Source organism: Saccostrea cucullata, unplaced genomic scaffold, assembly GCF_032062105.1.
Source record: "Saccostrea cucullata isolate Sc308-1 unplaced genomic scaffold, CSIRO_AGI_Scuc_v1 ctg13120, whole genome shotgun sequence".
Lineage (NCBI taxonomy): Eukaryota > Metazoa > Mollusca > Bivalvia > Ostreida > Ostreidae > Saccostrea > Saccostrea cuccullata.
This window is the reverse complement of record NW_026920643.1, coordinates 7,960-15,194: the sequence shown is the minus strand read 5'-3', so window position 1 is coordinate 15,194 and position 7,235 is coordinate 7,960. Positions and strand designations below refer to the sequence as shown.

The 7,235-nt window shown below is 32.6% G+C and overlaps 1 pseudogene; it reads left to right on the top strand.

Moving 5' to 3' along the window:
- The first annotated feature begins 2,450 nt into the window (after positions 1-2,450).
- LOC134254534 (uncharacterized) lies at positions 2,451-3,283 on the top strand (annotated as a pseudogene).
- The last annotated feature ends 3,952 nt before the right edge of the window (positions 3,284-7,235 follow it).

The following is a 7,235-nucleotide window of genomic DNA, read 5'->3' as shown; positions in this document are numbered from 1 at the left end:
GGGACTGAACCAAATGGTTTTAAAGACAATCAAATGCCTCTTGGCACTCTGATGTCCATGCATATGGTTTCCTCTTCTCTGTTAGATCATGCAGACACTTAGCAATGACAGAGATATTCTGAGTAAATCTCCTTTAGTATCCACACAAAGCCAAAAATGACCTAATCTCTGTTACATTAGCAGATACTGACCACTCTTTAGCAACTGCTATCTTGATCGGGTCTGTGGATACCCCTTGCCCCGAAACAACAAATCCAAGATATGTTTCTTTTCACGCAAAGAGACAGCATTTCTTGGCTTTAAGTTTTATATTGGCAGTTCTCAGCCTTTCAAAGATTTTTTCCAAATTGTCAAGCATTTGTTCGAATGTTTTTCCAGTGACGATTATATCATCTAGGTATATCATACAAATGTCCCACTGCAGTCCAGCAAGCACACTCTCCATGAGGCGTTCGAAAGTTGCTGGGACACAACTGAAGCCAAACGGCATAACGTTTAATTCGAACAAGCCTCGTCTTGAGGTAAAGGCGGTCTTTGGTTTGTCTGCAGATGCCCTTTCAACTTGCCAGTAGCCTGAGCAGAGGTCAAGTGTCGAAAACCAGTTAGACCCAGACAACTGGTCAAGTGACTCGTCAATCCTCGGGAGAGGGTATGCATCTTGTATAGTGCAACTGTTAAGGCGACGATAGTCAACACAGAACCTATACGTCCCATCTTTCTTCCTGACCAACACTATTGGTGAGGACCATGGACTGTTGGTGGGCTGTATGACACCTTTTTTAAACATGTCAGCTATATTCTTGTCTACTTCATCTGTCAGATGAGCTGGCACCATTCGTGGTCTTTGTTTAAAAAGTCTACTGTCACCTGTGTCGATATGATGCTTGACTATTCCAGTCCGGCCAAAGTCCAAGCTATTTTCTTCAAACAAGCTGGTATATTTTAACAGAAAGTCTTCGGCCCTCTTCAACTGTGTAGGAGTCATGTCGTCCTTACTCTTATGAAGTAGATCGGCTATATCCTTGCGTAGCACTCTAATAGCTGATGATTTCGTATTTACCACTGTGTCTATCTCAGCAAGTTGTCCAATTACTGTCCCAGCGTGCACCATCTTTGACTCTTGCTCAATGTTCGATAGTCTAACTGGCAAAGTTTCTTGAGGGGTTACTACTGTTCTTGCAGTTAATATGATCTGTTGTTTGTTGTATTTGTCGACTGGTTCAGTAATACTCTCGCAGTCATGACAACACACTTTTCCTGGTACAATTATCTCACTTCTTGGTGGAATGCTGACTATCTTAGCTGATGTAATTCTGAAACATTCAAAGCAAACCTTCAGTTGTCATTCTCTTATCATGAGCATTGACATCAAGAACTGCATTGCTAAAGTCGACTTTGCAGTGATTTCTTTTCAAAAAGTCAAGGCCCAATATGCCATCTGCCTTCAAGTTAGCAACTACTGCCTCATTGTGGTATGTCAACTGGTCAATGCCAATATTGAATTCTGACTTCCCATGAACAGACAGAGCAGTGCCATTGGCCGACATGATGGTCTGATTTATAAGGAAGCTCCTGTCTCACTGATGCAGGTTACTTTCTGTACAATGTCTCAGAAACAAGGATAATACGGTTGTCGGTTTCCAAGCTTGTTTTTCTAGTAGAACTAGGACCTCGATAAAGGAAATATTTTTTTCATCTATTTAATGACATTTTATATCAATGCAATATAAATCAAAATAAAGAGCATAAGCAGTCGGAGCTCTTCATACAAAAATAAATCAAAGAAACAAAAAAAAAAAACAGAACAAAATGTAAACGCAAAATATAATGCTTGTTGGGAAAAAATCTTTCCTCTGTTTAATTCTTTGTTTTTACCCATCCTTATATTATATTTCGAATATAGTTTGGATTTGTTTGTTTTTATCTATTTTTTAAATAAAGTTGGAAACAGATTTTTAAAAAGCAAATTGACAATGCTTATGAGCAAAAATATAGATATTAGAATTAGTATTTCTATAACCGAGAAACGTAGTGTACCATTATGATAAAATATTACCTATTGATAATTGGATTCCCTGTTCTTGGGAAATAATTTTCCCTCAGTTTTCTTTGAATTTGAACTTGATTCTATGGAAGTTAGGCAACATTTTCCTGACTATTTTAAAAAGTTTTTTAGGCTTCATCAAAGTTTGAAATTGCAGCAAATGAAATGTCTTCGTAGATTTTTAATGTGTGTGTTTATTTGCTTTGGGTATTTCCTCTTTCAGTGTACAAAAAAAAAAGTCATTACATCTGATATATAAAATCAATATGCCGTGCCATCTTATTACAAGAACTAGGTATCATATATTGTTTTAATGATGTCTGCAATAGTCATATAAAAAGCATTTCATCTTTAATGTAGAGAGAATTAGAAAGTATTTTGAAGCATATTTTTCGTTGTAAACTCTCTTTACTAGCACCTATAGGACTACCTATAATGTGCAGGTAAGAGTATATGTGTCTAAAGAAAAATTTCAAGTTACCAATTTAATGATATTTATATATGTGAAGGTTCGAATTTTATAGACAAAAAATGAGAATAATTATTTATTACATGGATGCAATGCTTTTATTTATCGAATTTGCCATCATATCATTATAGGTTCTTACTTCAGTTTATACTAAGTATATCCTTTAATGTATTCTTTTGAATTATTCAGGTTCCATCTATTTTTTCTGTTTCTGAGTGAATTCTTTACAACTGTCATACCAGAGACACCTCAGCAGATTGTGACAAAATACAGCAATTATAAGGCGATCTGTAGTGGACCTGGATATAGAGATAAAACATGTCAAAGCAAAGGTTTGTAACTGACTTCATAGTCCTTTACCTCAACTTTAAGAATACAAAATAAAAGGCTTATTGGTACCGTGAAATATGTTTCAAATATGAAGTTACAATATGCAATGCTTCTTGATTTTCAGGAATTGCATTTCAAGCAGTGCTTGTCTAGACTATTACAAATCTTGGAGCAAAACAGCCGTTTATTTTATTTTAAAAGTGACTCTAAATGAGGGTTCGGGTTATGACGCTTCAACAGGAAAATTTACAGCTCCGGAGGACGGGTTGTACTCCTTCAGCTGGAATGTTTTAGTTCAGTCAGGGAAAGCTTTCCATACAGAGATTGTATAAGATGGCAATCTGCTCGCCCGAAATTACGCCGACGGGTATGTAGCAAAGAGTGGTCCCTATATTGCAAGTTCCTCCACAGTAAATATCAAGATGAATTACAAAGAAAAAGTATGGATCAACGTTCACCATAAATATGGAGAACACTTGCATGGTCATGAATGGTCTTACTTTTCCGGTTTCAATATAAACTGATCTAATTTGAATGATATCAGACATGTCATTAATTTTTTTTCCTCTTAAGAATAAAATTTTTTTACCAATAACAGTTTTTGGTATTATAATGGGTATTCATGAAAAACGAACTACAAATCCACGTAGAAATTATTTCCGTTATAGACTGTTTTACTTAAAATCATAGGCATATATGACATAAAACTTTTATTTTTAATTGTAAATTTATTATTAAATAGTTTTTTTTAAATTTATCTATGTGGTCTCTATTACGATGTTTTGAAAGTGAAAAATAATTTGTCTAGAATATTAAGTTATCACTAAGACCGATTCTAAAAAACCTTTTTATTCAACCCAATCTGGCATAATCCTCGACAGAATTCACAGTAATGAAGTTAAATTATGGGGGCTCCCTATACTATGGACACTTTCAAATTAATGCTTTTAAGCTGGAATATAAACAACGATTATGATGTGACTTCCGGAAAAGCAGCTCAAGGGAGAAAAAGAACCAAAAAACTTAAGAGAAGTTAGTATAACATGTTCAATAAGGACTAGCTGCAATGTATGTTTATACAGTAAAAATCGGTTATAGCGAAGTCCTGGGAACTTGTGAATTTAATTCGCTATATCCGTAATTCGTTATATCCGTATAACGAATTCGTATAACCATTATCGCGAATTCGCATTATGCATGTTTTCCTTCAAGTATTACTACCAACTATGTTAATGAAGCAAATATAACAAAACATATCTTCGATAACTAAGGTTTTCTTATGAATTGAGTTTTTTTTATAAAAATACTAAAAGGAAATAAAGTAAGTTCAATTTATCATTTTTATTCATAATCTTTGAAAGTTCGTTATAAAAGATGTAAATTTCATTATATTTAACCTCAACAGGACTCAAAATCAGTTCGCTATATCCGTAAATTCGTTATATCAGAGTTCGTTATAACCGTAAAATTTTACAAATATTTGTTAAGAATTTTGCCGTGGAACCCAGAAAAACTTCTCATCCGTGAATTCGCAATATCCGTGTTCGAACTAAACAAGTTTTTCTGTAATTTGAAATTTCAGGACGTAATTTGATTTTGCAGTATGGTAGAGTGCAAATATGAACATTGAATTGATTAATAATGATACTACTGAAAGAAAATAATACAGTGAATAAAAAATATTTAAAAAATCAAAGACGTATAATATTCCATTTTATAGACAAGTAAAACTTGTAAAATGACACATTCCCAATTGAAGATATAAAACTCTTTTTCAAAATTAAGGTAAAAATTCCCAAATTACACATATACTGAACTTTTACGTGCTTTTTTATATTAGGACAAATTTGATTTTTGAAGTTTGAATAATTCAAAAAGATAAGAATAGAGAAAAAGCCTAAAGATCAACTATTTATTCGAAATTTCAACATAATGCATGTCATTTTTCTATTTGCAACATTTTCAATTCCAAATTCCAAATCCAGAACCCTGTATCAAAACGATTAAATTAAGCCGTATTAGTTATCTTAGAAAATTACTCTTTTTATAAAGCTGTTTATGATTAATTGAGTCATCATACTTTTATCCGGCACTATCTGCTCTCTTGATTTATCTATGTTATTCTATAATAAATTTCTGTTTTGTATAGGATATACTTCATGTAAAAAATTACGTATGACTAATGACCATCTGTGCGAAAGCTTTGATAATTTTGTAAATAAACAATCATTATGGCCTGAAGACATTGACAAATTTTACAATATGTGGTTTAAATGTATAGATTTCATTAAAGTTTGAAGAATATAGCTTATAGAGGATTATCTATGTGACTTAATCATTTTAATGTCTGGACCTGTTGCAATATTGATGCCACAGCTTATGTAATTGCTCATTTACAGAAATTGCTTACAGACTACCGAGAGGAAAATGTGGTCGTCGATCGCAAAGAAAAAAACGTTGTGTGCATGAAATGCACCTTTCATGAACAGAAAAGTTAACTATAATTTACTATTGTTTTAGCTGACTGTAAAATGACTGTAATATATACATGTATTACATAAGTGAATGAAAGTTAATCAAGGTTTACAAATAATAAGTATTAACTGTTTTAAAAATATTGACGTGACCAAAATAAATCAAAGGAATAAAAGTCGTTGATCAAAGTCTCGAATTTTACACTAGACTGATTTACCGTCTTTAGTTTTATTATAGCAAACTATAGTCTACAGTTATTATATGACTAATCAGTGAGGTTAATTGATATTTTTCATTTCATTTGAAGAGGAAGAAATAAACAGCTCATTTTTTCAAAGCTATAATTAATGTATAAACAACTTAATAATTGCATCACAAAGAGGGACTTCCCTCTTCCAAAAAGCGCATATCATTCCTGAAAGAAATTGCTCACTCCTCCATGGCATTGGATCCCACCTGTAATATTTCAGAACTCTTGATATGCTCCTTATTCAAAATGTATGGTGGACTTTAGAGCTTATATACTGTTACTTATTTCCACATATTCCATTCCCTACCTTCCGTTACGCACGTACTTACTCAATAAGACCCCACCTCGACACAAGAAAAATACTTAGATTTCTGAAGCTTCGTAAACAAGGTAATTAATAGAGGATATTTAATGTTTTGTAGTTAGATATTGAATTTATTTAAGGAGTAGGATGGGATTTTTGATATTCTTATGAGTTCAAAGAGATATCAAAAACCCTGTCTCACGAGTTAAATAAACTTTATACCTAACAACAAATCATTTACATGTACTTTTCTGTTTATTGCATTTTCTTTAAATTCTCTTTTCCACTGCATTTTCAAATCAGTGTCCAAGGTTGTCATAGTCAAGCAGTTGAAGCGTAATAGTATAGAAATTTAGAGATTTTAGCAATATATATGAGATTTAATTGACAGTGTTAGTTCCTATAAGATAATTTAGTTATGATCTCTACCTTATGTCAGGCGAGATTTTTTTTTTGTTTACATTATTTGATATACATAATATCACTTCGGTTTCAAAGTGAAAAGAATAACACTTGATGAATATATAACAGTTTTTCATTGTGGATTTAATTTTGTTTCCAAGCAAAATACAAATATTCTTTTTATTATTTATTACAGAGAACGTGCAAAATAATGACGTTTAACATTCTTGTCAGTTGTTAGCCTCATTTTGAAATTGTTCATCTGTAGAGCATGCTTTTGTATTTCGAATCAAGTGAGAGATATAAACGAAATTTGTAGTTGAAAAGGGTATTTTGCTAAAAAGGTATGTGTTAACGATTGAAATATTGAATAATCTATTTACTTCTGTTTATCTGACCACCTTTCATCATCGAATACTTCCTTGAAAAGCTGATAAATAACCCCTACTCGGGGCACTGTATGAATTTATGATTTGTAAGAGATCTTTCAACTGGTCACGGTGGCCTAGTGGAAGAGTGTTCGATTCGTGATCGGGAGGCTCGGGTTCGAGTTTTGTTCTCCACGCCGCGTCAAACCTAAGAAGTAAACTTAGGTAGTGACTGTTCGGCATTTTTCCGACAATAATGTTTTGATATTAAATATATTTATGCCAATGAAATAAAGTACTAATACAAAAATATCTAGCGAAATATACTTTGAAGTTTAATTTACCAATTAAAATTTCTAGAATAATGATTTTATACTAAAAAAATAAATTCATTATTACAATATATGGATATGCATAACTACGCAGTGCTCTGAAAAAAAGACAAACAAATTCTCCAAGTTGTACATCCTGTCTCATTATTTTGCGCGTGCGCCATCGCATAGGTACTTACACTATTTAAGTAAACCTGTGTTATTGAAAAATTATCAACTCTTCTTTATACACACAAGAGGTAAGTTTCAATTTACTTAAGG